Below are 17556 nucleotides of genomic sequence, written 5' to 3'. Positions count from 1 at the left end.
AGATGTAGTCAGCTACTTTTGAGCTAATTACTCTGCTTCCCTCTATAATCAAGTCAGAGAAAAATGCACTTTCAGGGAGCAATTCATCTAACCAAATCTAGGGATCTCCATTAGGACATAATGAATTGCATCCTAGCAGTGCCTATTTCTTTGCAATGAATATAAGGAAAGTCCAAACAACTAGCTCAGACATAGATGTCTCCAAATTCATTAGTAGTTATATCAGTGGTGATGGCATTCCGGACTTGCAGTAATGAGTACACAGTATTTGATTGTTCCAGTGGGGTTCTGTGTCTAGATATTTTACATCAATATTAAAACCAAATGACATACTAAGGCAAATCAGCTGTTGACCAAGTCCAACATTTGTCAAAGTTGGTATTTCAGAGACGTGCACGCCTGTGTGTGCGTGTAAGGCCTTAGGAGGAAAATTATGGAATAACCTGCCCATAAGGTATGTTTCATAACCTTCACCATTAGTACTTGTCATATTCCTTAAGTTTTTCACAGTATAATAGCGAAGTATTTTATGTATGCTCCAAGGCAAGTACATACACATATTATGCAATATATTGGCTCAGTGATATCCCTAAACCCCCTCCACGCAGGCTGGGAAGTCGCACCAGCTGCCTGCACAAAGCTTTCTAGTTACAGACAAACACGGGTTCATTTGTAATGTAGAAAACCAGCCTGCATATGGAGGAGGGCAGGCAGAGAGAAGCAGCTCGGGGGGGGAACTCTTAGGCATATCATATAATCCTTTTTGAAGTATTTGATCTTAAATTTAAATGGCAGTCCTTCCTCACAGCAATTTTATTTTTAAACACATCATAAAACCTTATGATTCTGTGAAGTGGAAGGAGACTATTGCAGAATCCCAATATTTAATAGTTTTAATATTAAAACTTAGTACTGTCATTACAGTCTGCATGCTCAAAGCAGTATGCAAACATTAATTATTCTTCACAGCAGCCCAAGGAGGTAGAAGAAGATATTTATTATAAAATAGCCTGTCTGGAAGTTCTGATTCAGATGCAAAGTTCCACAACACTTTAATATACTTTCACTTCATTTTGTAACTAAATCCTATTAAAACACTTAGCTAAAAGGTCTGATGGTTTACTAAATACCACACATCTAACTGGCAGCAGAACCAGAATTAACTCTTCAGAGATCCTGACAACAGCTACTGGACAATGTTTCCCATCTAAAAGAATGTTTTCACCTGCCCATGAGCTTGACCATGAGTTTAATATAAGCTCAACATGGCCCAGCAATGTGGGCTTGCAGCCCAGAAAGCCAACTGTATCCTGGGCTGCATCAAAGGAAGCGTGACCAGCCGGTCAAGGGAGGTGATTCTCCCCCTCTACTCCACTCTCATGAGACCCCACCTGCAGTACTGCATTCAGCTCTGGGGCCCCCAACATGAGAAGGACATGGACCTGTTGGAGCAGGTCCAGAGGAGGGCCATGAAGATGATCAGAGGGCTGGAGCACCTCTCCTATGAAGACAGGCTGAGGGAGTTGGGGTTGTTCAGCCTGGAGAAGAGAAGGCTCCGGGGAGACCTTACAGCAGCCTTCCAGCACCTAAAGGAGGTCTACAAGAAAGCTGCAGAGGGACTTTATACAAAGGCATGTAGTGATAGGCCAAGGGGTAATGGCTTTAAACTGAAAGAGGGTAGATTTAGATTAGATGTAAGGAAGAAGTTCTTCACTGTGAGGGTGGTGAGGCACTGGAACAGGTTGCCCAGAGAGGCTGTGGCTGTCCCATCCCTGGCAGTGTCCAAGGCCAGGCTGGACGGGGCTTTGAGCAACCTGGTCTAGTGGAAGGTGTCCCCGCCCATGGCGAGGTTGGAACTAGACAATCTTTAATGTCCCAAACCATTCTATGATTCTATGATTCTATAATATATCATATAAAAACTGACTCCTATTTCACCACCGAAAGCCTATAGAAGATTTTTGTGTTAGGCCTTGTAGAAGAAAACGGGCTGCTTTTCCTATGTTTATAGCAACAACCTATTTTCAGCCACGGCTGAACATTCATCAAGTGATGAATTCAGAAATGTAACCTCCTCTGTCATCACCCCACCTTACCGGTTTTGGAGGACAAACTGGGATGCAGAGTCAGATAGATGTGTCCATATTCACTGAAGCTCTGGCGGGAGGGTCAATTTTTATATGACTGCCCTTTAAATGCACATCCAGTTTAGAAATGAGTCAGAGTCCCCATAAGCCCTGCAGAAGTTCCGATCCGGATTTAGATCTGAACTTTAGATCTTTTTTATCCCTCTATTTCTGAAAGTTAGAGTCAACTTTTCAGGCTCCTGGGAGCTAAAACAGCATAATACTTTATTTTCTCTCTTGCTAATGCATCAATTGATTTTCTTTTTGTGAAAAAATTGATTTGGCTAATATTCTTCAACAAGGACGGATGCCCATCTTTGGCCTGCTAGCACCTTTATTTATCTAGCTAACAACAAGGAGAAAAAAACCCACAATCTGGAACTGAACAACTACATTGTTTTGCAAAGTCAGAACAATCAATAAGAGTTTTGACTGAGCAAGGACATCTAAATGCCTATATGCTTACTTGTTATAATAACCTTACATTTGATTCTGAAAGGTAAGAATCTTTGTACTAAAATCATTAATTCTACAAACTCAGTTGTCAGAATATTGTGTGGATTTGAAACCATTCTGATCTACAAGGTGTCGTAATTAATAACCAGGTTTTAAAAATTAGGTGGCTGTAGAAAAGGAGATGTTTCAGATTGTGGGTCCTGCTGAATCACTGAAGTTCAGCTCATTGAAACTGAAGATCAAAGAGTAGATAAATAATTTTGTTAAGGAACATAACTAGGGATCCATCTAAACTGCCAAAAATACAATGGCATTTGGGCTGAAACAGCAGTGAAAACAAAACTTCAGTCTAGGTTTAACACAAGCTATTACATCTTATTAAAACAGGTGTGTCTGCACTACTCTTTTAACATGAATTATCTAACTGAGGTCAGACAACCTCAGCTAAGATCACATCATTTAAGTCTGCTTCCAAAGGGGAGAGGGCGAATGACACTGTCCGTACTTGCCCAATAACTTTTGAATCTTTTAGCCAATTTCAACCAAGTTTGACGGAGAAGTAGGGTTCCCACTGACATAGATCCTATGCATATAATGAAAAGATATCTGTGTAGGAAGAAGAACCTGTAAGTGCTTCTACCAAGAGAAAGGCTCAATCTTTATTCATTACCAGAGAATCTGTATTACTGAGGAGAGGTCAGGAATGGAAAGACATGAATGCTGCAGCTGGATCACAGTCTTAAGTTTCTTTTTACCAGAGGGTTCCTTCATTTGAGAATGATTCAGCTGAGAATTCAACAAACCACATAACACAAAGTGACAGAGCCAGCCCACCTATTTAGACACCTAACTTACACCTATGCTCCCAACAAACCATGTCCCAAACCACGGCCAAGCCATCTATACAAAAGATGGATGGAGAGAGAGAACACCAAAGGCCCTCCATAGATAGCCTAAGTTTATGTGCCTGAATCTGGAAAATTCATGTGTAAAATTCTACTGCTAACATTAGCCATCCCCAAGGTAGAAACTGCATCTCAACCTGTCATCTAGGCTACTTCTACAGTTAATGGAGAAAGAAAGGTATCTCCAAGAATTATTCATACCACCTAGATTTAGAAGTTAGGACTGCAATAACCTCCCAGAATTGTTTATCATTCTCAGTCAACTAACTCACAAAAGTTAAAAAAGTTAACAACATTAACTTTAAATGCTAGACTGCCAGCTTTTTATAGGGCCCTAGTGAGGAGGTATTAACTCATCCATCCATACCTAAATGAAGTAGACCAAATTGCATCCCAGGCTTCACTGGCTCCAGTGTTTACTGAATTATTTGCCTTTGCAGTGTTGACACATTCTGGGAATCAGAAGACGGAGATCCTAATCCAGGACAAATCCCTTGGTTTCAGTAGCTGCTCTCCTTTTATCCTATACAATGGGATTCATTTACCTCACAAGTATTAAGGGGATAAATTGAATAGGTGACCTTCAAAAAACAGTAACATTCATCTGCAAAGTACTCCTTTACCTTATTTTTTCAAACTGTAGTTACCTACAGAACGTAAAGGCAATACATACACTTGAAGACAGCTACCTTCTGAACCTATGTTGGCAGCAGAAAGAGGGACAGATATTCAGAAGGTGTTTCTAGGACACTGTCCTGTTTGATTTTATGTAGACCAGAGGTTCTTCAGGACAGGGACTATATTTTGGTGCCCTTTAATGCAATCACCTTTCCAATTATGCCTTGTAATAAATCTGTGCTGTTAAAAACCTGTCGTTTGGTTTGGTTCCTAGGACTCCCAGAGGCAGCATTTGCTGCAGTTAGTGTTCCTGTGGGTTAAGAATTTTTGATCTCAAGTGTTTCTTTTTTTCCTTAAAATATATTGTTTCTATGTCAAAATATGTCAATGTTCTGTCAAGAGAGTGTCACAAAGGCTGGAAATTCTGATTTCCCCCCCCCCCCCCCCCATTTACAACCTGTAACTATTACTAATATAGACTTTTAGTCTGGAAAATATGTAATTGGCAAGTTTTTAGAAACTGTACAAAAGTCTTTGTGTCAATCTTGAGGAAGACACAGCTCAGCAGAGCACAGGAGTTCAGCATAATCGCATAGGCGTGGTGGGAGAAAAACATCCATAAACTCACACATCACATCCCAGGTTGGTTTACACCAGCAGAACTCCACTGATTTCAGTGGTGTTATTCGCATTTTACATTAAAATAGATCAGTTCTCTTTAGGACTCAGTCCTGACATACTGCGGTAAAGCAGGACAACTCCTCTACATTCAGTGGCATTCCCCCCTAGCTCATAGCTGAGTCTCATGCTAACCCACCTGAAAATCTTGTGGTTTCCCATCAGGAACAAGAACAGTTCCCACGTGTCTTAGTGTTAAATGGAGAGATCTGGGCAACACTTTTCTAGGCAAATACAGTTGGTGCCTTGTGTTTCTGCTTTCCAGAGAAATGCCTTGAGGACCTAACATGCCTCAGCTCTCCAGCTCATTCCATCAGAACCCAGATCTGCATAAGCTGGATATCTCACACCTCTTACATCTTAATTTGCTGGTTCATTATTACCTCAAAAGGCAGTTCACAGTTTTACACCTCTTCATCATAACAACAGGTCCCAGTAATCTGTAGTTATACCTGGTCATAAGCCTCCTTCCAAACAGCCACACAGTAAGTAGTGTATACTTCTGATTTCCTTGATATGACTTCCAAAGCAAATTCTTTTCTGGACAAATTTGGCGTCTCATCAATTTTACTGATGAAAATGATTGTTGTAATGGAAATAAAGAAAGAGTGTTGAATGTGAGCTGGAGGATGCTTTCATTTCCTACACTATGTTTGAATAGTGGGCCATCTTACTATGTCCTGCACAGGGACTTCGGCAACTGAACCGAGAAGGGAAGCATGGCTTTTCAAGGGAACAGCTCAACAACAGAGGTTTAGTACCACTGTAAACACAAACTCAGTTTTTCCTTGCTAATATTTCCTCTGCTTAATATGAACAAAGCCTTATGAGAAAAAAAGGATTTGCTGGCTTAGACTGTATTTTTTTGACAGTTTACAGCCACTTAAGAAAAAATGATTAATTTTTTTAAGGGAATTTTCAGTGTAGAAAGATAATAGTTGAAGAGACTGGGGGGTGCATCTCTGCAGCATGTCAGCTCTTCACCACAATTTTTGTTGTTGTTGTTTAAAAAGGCAACAGCAATGATTTGAATGTGCCATTTGTTGCCATGACAAACAATCACTGACTCATAGTATAGAAATGGGAAATGGATAGTGGTGGTGGTCATTTCTTAGTTCCTGTTACCGCAGCACACTTCAGTAACGGTTGATCTTTTCAACGCAGGCAGCCTTGCTGCTTCATTTTCTTCATGTATTATATACTCATATATCTTTAATGTGGAGTAAGAGCAACACAATCAATTATTTATTATGCAGCTGACAGCATGCAATGAAGACACAACAGACAACTATTCAATAATGCATTACCATGCACTATATATCAGTGTTGCGTACAACTACAAGACAATATGAAAGAGCCTTGCACTTAGCTTGACTTCACAGCCAAGAAAATTACATGCAATTGTCTAGTTCACTCTACTGAAAGGCATTATTCTGTTCTAACGGCTTTATAGATTTGCATATTTTTAAAGGAGAAGAAAAAGTAGATTTACCCTCAAGGCATATATGAGGCTGAATAAGCATATTCTACATGAATTGAAGGAGACCAAAACAACTCCTCTGGTATCCTGTTGCCTTAAAACAGTCATTTTATTTTAGGGTTTGATTCTGTTACCATTACAAAGTTCAGCTGTAAAATATACATGCTCTGCAGCATAAGGCAAATTTCATTTGAATAAGCATGGCAGAATCGGGTCAATCTGGGTATGCTAATGAGTAGGACAATAGATGTCTAGAGCAACATTTTAGAGATAATATATTACTACAGAAATACTTTGCATCTCTTGCACCTCTACTCCTAAATACCACTTCCTGTAACACAGGTTCTGGAGGGAGAGGGAACATTCCTGACTGGGCTAGGTCTTTCTGTCCCTGCCCTTGGGTACCAGCCAAGAAGCACAAAGAGCAGTTCAAGAGCATGACTGTAATACGAAGAGGACATTTTGCAAGATTTCCCACCTGAACACATGCAGCAGAGCTTGGCCAAAGAATTCTAGCCATCTAGTGCACCAAGATAATAGGACAATACAATTAATCTCTTTTTTTCTTATTGGTTTCATTCTCAGTCTTATCCTATGCCACAATGCACACATGTATTTCCTTCCCCCCCATTTTTGTTTTATGATTGCTTACACGATGGTGGTATGGATTTGATATTTCAGCCTGCAGCACATGTATGAGTGTGCAGATGACCTTCCACTGGGAAGTTATGCACTTCAGTAGGGGGTTAAACCTCACTGAAATAGATGAACAAGACAGCCACCTGACTTGCAGTGTATGGCACAAGAAGGGCCCAAGCTAGGTCACCAAAGCTTCCGAATACAGATCTGAGTGCAGGGAGCATGGAAAAACACCACAGAAAGCAGAAAAGGATCTTCAGACTTTTCTTGGGAAAGCTCTGAGTGTGGCTCTGAGATCACATGAGAGAGGGGGTTTGGAGAAAAGAACCAGCTTCCCTCCTAGTTAATTCCTCCTCTGCTCAGAGAAAGGGGATATTGAATGATCTGCCAGAAGAAACACCTTCCCAACCCAATATAACAATACTGCATCAGCAGTTAGGTGTGCTTTAATGATGAGCTGTTCCCAGATTGGGCATCCTTTGATTTTCAACTGTCTAGCCTTCCAGCATGTGCCTCCATTTCCTTATGAAAAAAATCTGTGCTGAAATCTTAATTTATCAGTGCAACACTTCTGATTCCCTTGGCTTAAGCTAGCAACAGCCTAGTGACAAATCTATCCATCTTTAGTAGGGCATTGGATTAAGAGGCTATGCATACCCAGAGACAGTAAATTTGAGCATGAAAAAGTATATTCTTAATGTGTTACCACTTAACACCAAGATGTTAAAAAGGTATGTTGGCCTTTGGGGCATTTGGAACTGAAAAATAACATTTCTCCCCACATCCCTTGTGAATGAATGCTCTTTCTCTCTCCCAGGTGCCTCTTTACCTGGTTCTTTACCACATCCAACTTTCTTAACGCATAGCATGGCTATACCTCCTTCACAGAGGAGTGTTTATAAAAATGGGTGTTGACTGAGCCATATAAGAAGGCACAGTCAATATGCCAAGATTACATATACTCTAAGTAAGTCAGAGGCAGACACTGCCGTTCCATCATGATCTCATATGTACATAAAACATACATAATGCAGAAGTTAAGTGCTTTTTATCCAGGGTATCCAACTTTTTGATCCAGACTGGTCAGACATCCCTGTAATATGTTTTATTTTAGAGATGTGGTATGACCTTCCTGGCTAGCATTATGCAATATCCTCTCCCTTCACAAGTGTTCAGAGAATTCCTGGGGAAACGTCTCCTCCCACCTGCGATTCCACACCGGAAAATGAGACATGACTTCATTGGCACCGATTTGGGGCCACCATGGGGCTTCACTTCAGCATAACACACACAGTTTCCAGGGTAATCAGGTGAAACACACTGCTGTTTCACTCAACGAATGAATCCCTTGCTGAAGAATGGAGATCTAGATGCTGCACTCTCTTCATTGACATGGACAGACCACAGACTTCTAGGTAGCTAAAGACAGTTGAGATTAATTCCACCCAAAATGACTTGATCACAGTCAAGATTAATGAAAAAATGCATTTTAAAACCAAGTTGCTTTTGATTTGCATACCAAACGCCTTCCTGTGGATTATGTTGCCTAAGGTCCTTTAGACCCGGTGACCACAGATCTACCTAGATCTACTTAGTCACTTACTGTATAGTAATATATACAGTAAACATGCTGTAGAAATAACAGAAAGTAAAAGCCACTTCTAGTCTTTGAATGAACTCCCGAGAAGGGTTTATTAACAAGTTATGTACTGGGCAGCCCTCATTATGTTGTCAGAAGTTCAGCCTACCATTAAGATCAGATAAAACCAGCATTTTGCTAAGCAGCCTTTATCATTTGCAACACTCCAGTGGAAAAATGTCTTATTCAGATACCATTATTTTTCTAGGCTGTCTTTTTAAAAGATACATGAGATAGACTCATCAAAGGAACAAATCTTTCTATAGATGTATAGTTTGTTCTTCTCACCTACTAGGAACGCACCTGCTTTCACAAAAAAGAGCATTTTTTCAGTATTGTTTTCAATGTAAACAGTGCTCCAAGGCAGACCCTAGCAGTGTCATAAATATCACTCTGCCTGCAAACTCTGAGAGTGTGTTCTGAAATAATACTAGCTACAAAATTCTTCTTTTGCCACATTTGTTTCCTACTTTTTTGTTCATTGTTCCTGGTGTTGCATATTCTCATTGGTGTAAACTGGCACAGTTCCCATGATATTAATGAAAGTACAAAAATATATGTAGCGGTTTAAGACCTGGATCATCGTAATTTAAAACCAAGTTGAATGATGCACTCGGGACTATTCTCCAGAGCAGAATCCTGCAAGAATATGGTACAGTGTAGATTTGTGATCAGAACAAAAAGCTGGATGTCAAAAACAATAGGTTCTGTCACCAGACAGCTGTGTAAGTGTAACTCACCTTCATTTTATTCCCTGAGAAACAATGACTATAGTTTCACCAAGGTCAGAAAGACAGTCACTAGCATATCCAGCAATAATATTATTAATTAATATACTTTGCCTTAGGTATCTTGAAAGGCTTCATTCAGTAAGCCTTTAAAGTATCTTCAGAGCCACAGTGGAAAGGAGCTATTAACAGCGCAGTTTGTTATTATAAATAGGTGTTTTCCATCTCTAAGTTTTGATCTTGGTGATCTTATAAACGAACTATGGAAAAAGTGGCAGCTGTTATCTTGACAGATGGGTCTCAGGCATTGCTCTGCTGGGCATTAGACAGTCGTCTCTCTGGAGAACAATAGGAATTTCCAAGTGCCTGTATCTATTTTCATCTACTTAACAAGCCACTCATGTCTTGGACTAGTGAAGGGAAGAAGCAAGGAGAATGCAAAATAAATGTTTTAGGGGAAACATCTCAGAGCAAGGGGTGAGAATCAGATGAGTATCACCTATTAGTGACTTCCTCCTTGAGTTTTATTGAAGTGCCAGACAGAAAAAGAATCAGAAGTTTCTTATAGAGGCAATGGAGATAAACAGGCACTTCCAGAAGGTGAGATACAGAAAGCCTGTGCACTGAGCGAAGTGCAGCCTGTAGTCAGCTAGCAGGACACGGCAAGTACAAGTATGCATCTCAATTTTCAGCTCTTCCTAGAATTTAGCATCATCATCTATTTTGGTTGTAGAGCTTTAAATCTGATTTTAAGGACAGACACAAGCCTTAGAAAGGTTCATCCTTTTTAAAGTGTTGGTAGAGAGGGTGCTGCTGCCCACCTTTTCTATCATGAACACTTGCCAAAAGCACCACAAGTTCAACACACCTCAAGCCTGAATTTAAACCCATGTCCCTCACCTTTTCTGATAGTATTCTCATCGTCGGACAACCAAACACTCAATGGGATCAGCCTCTATGCTCCTCGCCTTGAGTCTGTTAGATCACCTGTGCCTGATGTTGTGTAGGATTTGTCCCTGCATTGTTCTCATTGACTTTAGCAGGAATTTGAGGATAGACTGCACAGACCGTAATGTTTTTTCCAAAAGCAAAAGTATTTTCACACTCAAGACTGCTGCAAACAAAACACATTGTAAATTAAGCCAGTTTAGAAACTACGAACACAAATAGTAGTCAGTCCACAGACACAAACAACAAAGATAAACATTGCCAAAAATACAATAGCACAACAGAGTGGAAAACAACACAAGTTGAGAGCAGACCAAACCGTGAAGCATTACATAAACAAATGTATTATTACTCCAGCAATGAAAAGCCAGAAGATTTCAGACTCTACAGTGATATGTGTAATATTATCATCTGTAAAAGCAAAGACAGAGACAGTGAATACATTGCATAACTCACAGGAATTGCTGTAGACCAGACAGCTATCTATCATAGGTCACACTATCTTTTATTAACCCAGTAAGTGTAACTGAAAAAGTAGCATCCCACATGAGTAACTGACTATAGGAAGTCAGTAACAATCTGTTCCTAACAATCAAATGGCAAAACCATACAAATCACAGTAACAAAGGATGTTTTTCTGAAGAAAAATAATGAATGTCCTGTTCAATTTTATCCAAAACTCCAAACAAAATACGATTCAGGGTTGAATGGAAAAAAACATTTTGCTTTAGAAAATAAATAAAAAAAAAAGAAGGCTTATGTTCATCGGAAAAATACATTGCTTTATTTTCAGATGACTAATATGAACTATTTAAATTCAGCTTTGATGAGGTCTAGGGAGTTCTTGAACACCACCACCTTTCCAATTATTTAACACCAAGTATTGTTTAGCTACATCCAAGCTAAAAGACACCAGAGCTATTAAGGAGAAAACATAAAAGGAAAAGAGAAAAGTTAAAATTCATAGGGAGCATGCTGAAGGGGGGGCATATCAGATAAAATTAAAGTATCCAGACAGCCAAACCAGACAAAAGAAAGGCAGAACTGACCTAAAATTTGGATCAAAGAAGATGAGATTTATGTGAGACGGATACATCTGGTCTAAAATAATCATTCACCCAGACACTCAGAGGTATTCTACCTCCCTTTAAAAAATAATTTAATGGATCTTCCCTGATCAGGGAACATGGCTTACTCTGTAATCCATAATATGTAATGCTACGGAACATGTAAAAGCTCAATTCATTTAGGCTGCTGCTTCTATTTTCCCATTTTGCACAGCAAAGAAAAAGGTTTGTAGGAATTAATTTATCTCAGTTTTGTGTACCATTTTAATGCTTAAACACCTATCTGCAGATTTACTGGCTGCCTGCATAGGGTGTTTCAGTGACCCCACTCACAAGGGCAGCAATCACCCAGGCTACTGAGTCTTTGGAAATAATTAATCAGAATTGTGAGTATTCTGGCTGTTAATGTTATCAAACAGTTGCCAGGAAAAAAGAAATAAAATGGAAAATTACACAAAACTAATGAATTTAAGTAATCTAAGTTTCAAATATATTAAAAAAACCCTTGCTGATTCAACTCAAAACTGACATGGGTACAAATCTCTCTCCTGGGAAAACAAGTTGGGTTTTGGTTTTTTTTCAAGAAAAAGGATGCCGAGAATTTGAATTTCTTGGTATATCTAACCTGTGTTCCCTAACACAACTGAATATCTGTGAGCTTCTGCCTGCTCACGTGACCAAAGATCACTAAGGACACAGTCAGGCACGCTTAAGCCATAACTCTATTTTAACAGGAACGAACAACATGAAAGCATGTTCTGCATCTCATTTCGCATCTCACGTGTTCTGCACAGTCTGTGGGCTCAGGCAGTATCCTAGAGACACCGAGCACCATATATTGCATTCCTATTTTGTCTGTTATAAGCATCCACCTAGTACAATGAATATCACTGTGTAGTAAAAACACTGTTTTCACCAAATCGACCCACCAATTTTGCATCTTTTTATGGCTTTCAACTTATTAATCTGCCCTGAAGACAGGACACTTTGATTCCTGAGAACCGCCTCGTCATCAGTACTTGGTCTTTATCCACACGTAATTCGGATGAAGACTTCTCCTCTATGTCCACAATCTTGGCTAATTCTCCAAATAATCCTGTGCTCTATAGTTTATGATGTGCTTGCAAATGATGGCTTTCAGATTTTTCGAGTCTTTCTTTGATACCAGAGTCTCTGCCGAGATCATTCATCAGCTGCATTTTCTTGTTCATAAGCTGAAAGCTGAGTTTTGGTTTTGTCTTTTTTTGCATCAGTGGTTCCTCTCCCTTGTAGACGTCATGGCATGATGAGGGTGCTCAGGCAGTACCTGTGGCTTTTCCTGACCGTGGGCTTTGCAACAATACCACTGTGCAAGCTATCTCGCTGCTGCCTTGTGCAGCTACTTCACTCTTCCATCACACCCCGTATGTTTGGGAAAGCTCCACTTCTGCTATGAGCAAGGTTTTCAATTCTGAAAATGCTCAGTGGAGAAATTAATGTCAGGCACATTGCGGCATGTAATCATGTCTTCTGTTTCTGAGCTCCTTCTGCCCTACCATACAGGTTTCATGGATGGAGCGCAAGACCACTAATCTCTACAGGCTTGCAATATTAGCCTCTTCTCTGCCTTCAGTACAGTATGGTAAGTCACTAATGGACAGATACCTGATCTTATATATAGGGCACTGCTGCTTGTACCACATCCTGAATGTCAGCCTGAATACTTGGTGAAGGAGAGATATCTAAAGCTATCATATTATTTGCTGGATGAAAAGTCTAAGCCAGCCATAACAATTCTGGTAATTCAATTCTTGATCTATGCATATTTCTTTAATTTTTGTGTGCTTTGCCTTTTTAAGTCAAAACATCATCTGCCTTCCTTGTGCACTGTGTGCCCTAGTGTTTACCTTCTAGAAAAAGCATTATATACTGCCTTCTGTCATACCGAACTTCAAATTTTTTACTTGCTGTTCATGGCCTTCTTAGAGAGATGGTCACATGTTTCAAAGCCCAGTATGGTTGGTATTTAGCAGGCAATTCTCAAGGCAAAACCACCGCATATAAATTTTTGCACAGCTTGCGAATGAACCAGCAAGCCCTTCAGTGATCTGCCCTTAGTACTAAGGTGGCTTCTATAACGTAAACAGCCTTTTCTGCAAAGATCTGAACACCTGACTGTGGGGAATATGACACCAGACTCCTAGACAGCAAATATCAAATTAACATTTTGCTAAATAGTTTCAGAAATATGTCTTTCATCAGTACTTTCCAAAGGGTTTAGAAGAAAGTGCTGTGATTAAAAAAAAAAAGTGATTTATAAACCAGCTGCATTTGGATTGCAACATTGCATTAAGCAGAGAAGTAATTTTTGGACCAAATATAACAGCCTGCTTCTGTTTAGGTGTAATATTTTTTCTACTTCTGTTACACCAAATTATGTGGATAATAAAGGTACAGTGCACCTTGCAAGGAGCCAGAACTTAAACAGTGTTTAGTTGCATGTCTTTGAATGGAATTGCTTTATAGGACCATGAAACCTAAATATTGGTGCATTGCAGATTGTCATTTTTAGCTGCTGCAATACGACGTCTTGTTTTGGTGCCTACTGCCAGATGACATCATCTTGTAGCAACTTTTTCAGTGGAGCAGCCAAAGCTGCTTCTCCCAGGATATTGTTGACTAGAAATCCAACAATACTGTATTTTCTTTTTTTTTGTCTTCCTGCTGCAAGTAAGACTAGAAGGATGGGAAGAAAGAAGAAATTATAGAATCATATTGGCAAGGAAGATCACAGTGGCCCTGGGAAAGGCAGTGATGCAGATACTGTTGTAATACAGCCTAAAGGTGGACCATATCTACACCCATTAAATACATAAGCAATATCAATTCTTCAGAACTGGTGCATGCATGGACAGATACAACTTTATTTTCTCACATTAGCTTGAGCTCTATGAGCTTCTCTATCCAGTAATCTAATCATGGCTAGAGGTGAAGCCCCAGCAGTGAAAAAAAAACCCCAGAAAATCCTTGTTTGCCATGCTGCAAGGATGATTTCTGCTGCAAGAATGATTTCTGCTACAAATGCTTTACAGGCTAAGAGCATGACATCAGGCTGTCATGTAACATAGACTGCAGGTCCAGGCTGCATGTCTGAATATATTTGTCTTGGCCTCCATGTCAAGTTTGAATTTTAGAGATGCACTGTGCATGTTCAAATCAAATACCAAACTTCCTCTGGGTGTGCTCCAAGACTTGTGTTGACTCTTGGTATTGCTTAATAAAAAGGCGAGGCCAATTTAAACTACAGATTTTTGCCAATTTTTTGAGATGATATAATGTTTTGCACAGCCATAAAAATGATACCGATTTTCACACATGACATGAAGTCAACAGTGAGCATTTCTAGCTATGGCACAATGTACGTTTTTACTCTAAGGCAGACAGACTTTCTCCCATTGAGCGGGAGGACATGTTATCTGATCCCTAATTTGTTTAACAGTCCATAGAACCTTTTTAGGCTGGTGCCCAGATACGATCTTTATTTCTGTCTTTGTCATGACAGTGCTACCAGACTAAGTGCACTGGACCATGTCTCAGTTTGGTTGCTTATATTTCAATCATTTAAGCTCTCGGAAGAGAACACAATTCAGCGTCACCTGTATTTTTAAGGTTACAAGAACTTCTAAACCTTGTTGCAATCTCATTCAGAGCAACTTCAACATCCTGCTTGCTCTGCTAAAGTGTTAAAGAATGCAAAGCAGGAGCGCTACCTTTTTATCTGCTTCAGAAGCCTCTATGGAGATTAGGAAGTGTTGCTCTGATCTCTCCCAGTTCTATGCCACCTTTCTATCTGGACACGAAAGGTCAGATTTTAGGCTGGGGTGAATCAGTTGAACCTCAAAAAGGTCAACAGAGCAATGCTAGCTTTTTTCAGCCGAGGAGAAATTTTCACTGAGCCACTTCAAAGATATGAGACTTGGGATACAGGGTTTTTCCCACCACACACTTCCCTATAACTATCTTCTACTCGCCTATACAGTTTCTCTAGCTCCCTAGATATTCTGTTCAATTTCTGGCCTTTTTTTTTTTCTCTCACTCTCTGTATTTAAAGACAATTTGCCTTCCTGAAAGCCAGAAAATTAATATGTTCTAATCCTTGCACCAGTCACTTTTTCTAACATGGATTTATTCTGTTGGACCCAGGACTAATAAAGTTTGGTAGGATCACAAAAGATACAGTGAGAATATTTACTCACAAGTTCTTATTCTTAACAGTAATAAACAGCACACCTAGATCCAAACTCTTTCTTCATTTGTCCTTGCATCAAGAGCTTTCTGAGAGGGTATGAAGGACGAATGATACAGCCTCAGTGTCCTTGCATATAGACTTTGAAAGGACCAGAATTCAAGAGAGGTCTTTGTGGTTTAAATTGTGTGAATAAAAAAAAAAAAAAAAAAAAAAGTCCTGTGTATGAGACATGAAAATAGTTAGGTTTCAACACTTTTCACTGCAAAAGCAGAACATCCGATGCTAGATGGTCATATCAGTGGGGAACTGCAAGAATAAAGGAGGACCTTGTACAAAATTTCCCGCCACAGACATACAGACTAGTGTGATGGCTGAGCACAGAATGAAATTAATAAGTTTCATTATCTTAAGATAATGATTGTTTGGGGCTTGGGGCTTGTTGTTTTTTTTTGGTTTTTTTTTTCACACAGATTCAGAGCAAACTGAGCCAGGTTTAGTTTGGCTGGTTTTGCTGCATTGCTGTGACTTTACTAAAAATAGGCAAATCAAACCAGAGCTCCCTGCTCAAGTTTAACCCTATATTAATAGAAATATGCATGACCCTGAGACACTCCTACATTAAACAGTCTGAGTCAGGGCGTCTGCCCTGACTCATCCAAATTGCTTTTCTCATTTTGGGTAACTTGGAAATAACAGTGGCATAGATGTTGCAGGAGGGGCAGTAAGCGATACTTGTATTAACACCTTCCTTTTTGGAAATTTGGTGTGCCTGCTATAGACAGCTAGAGGAAGGAAGGAAAAAAATAAATAAATCAAACTCTGGCTTGTACACAGAGACAGCCATCCTTCCCTATGAGTGGGGAAAGTGCCAAGGAACAAATTGGATAGTGAGTACAAAAGGAAGAAAAAACCCTCTGTCCTGCTGTTTACTTGCACCGGTGCATGCTATTAAATGCATATGCCTTGGGGGAGTGCCAACCTACCCCCAGGAAATTCCGGCCCATCTTGAAGAGAGTCATCGTTTACTACTGGAAAAAAAAAGAATTAGCAGGGGCAGTAATAGGCTAAGATGACTGGGTTTAACTTTCACTGGCCCAAAGCCAAATATGCAAGCAAAGGCTTAAGAGAACTTTCTTCTGATGCCTCTGTGCCAACAATAGATGTGGACAGGACAAATATTTACAGACCTAAAGTGAAGGGAGACTAAAAGGGGGGAGCCAGACTCTGCCTGAAGTGCTTATTATAATGATTAGCCCGTGGCAGCTTTATGGCTCTGAAGTGACTGCTCCCCACAGCCGGAGACAGGATGGAATGACTCAATGACAATGCCACCAGCACAAGATGTCTTTTCACACATACTGTACCATGCCGTCCTCCCTTTCCCTGGGGGTGTATTAATAGCAGCGTAGTCATACTGTACATACTACAGTATAACCACCTCTCTCTGAAGTGAGCACAGGCAAAGCTGCCGGTGGGCTAAAACACGTACAAACCAAACAAAATTATCTTGGAGACCTGCTGGAGGTGTTGACTCTTGTGCTCCATGCCCTGAATGCTCTCTTTCTCTCTGAGCATCTCTCTGAGGCCACCTCCCTCTATAAGCATCTCTCCTCAATACCCAAATGTGTCCTAACATTACAGAAAAATGAGTTATTAAATGATTTGGCTGAGAGATGTCTCTTACTTTATTTACCTTTGAAAATAGAAGGTAAATAGTAATATATATGTATATATTAATATATATGTGTGTATCTGACTGCATCCCATCCTTCTCTGTTCTTTGTTGTTCACCTTCCTTAGCTGTCTGAGAATGAGAGTTTTTCTTAATCTGTTTTTTGCACAGTTAAGCACAATGGAGCTCTTGAATGATGCTATGATACAAACATAATCAAATTCTCTTTCCTCTGTTCCCGGAAGCAATGACAATGCTATAAAAAAATTAATGGCGGGAACATCTACAATAGGGGGGAGTGTTTGAGAGCAGAACTTTGTCCAAAAGCACCTGCATTGAAAGCAACCAAAGGATCATTAAAATAGTTGTTTA

The 17556-nt window shown here is 39.8% G+C and overlaps 1 protein-coding gene across 2 annotated transcripts in view; it reads right to left on the bottom strand.

Annotated features, from left to right (window-relative positions):
- The window catches only part of FKBP1B (FKBP prolyl isomerase 1B), a 49224-nt gene that overhangs the window by 6669 nt on the left and 24999 nt on the right, over nucleotides 1-17556 (bottom strand). The gene's annotated exons all lie outside the window — the stretch shown is intronic.

The sequence above is a fragment of the Accipiter gentilis genome, chromosome 16 (genome assembly GCF_929443795.1).
Source record: "Accipiter gentilis chromosome 16, bAccGen1.1, whole genome shotgun sequence".
Classification (NCBI taxonomy): Eukaryota; Metazoa; Chordata; class Aves; order Accipitriformes; family Accipitridae; genus Astur; species Astur gentilis.
This window is presented reverse-complemented; position numbering and strand designations above follow the sequence as displayed.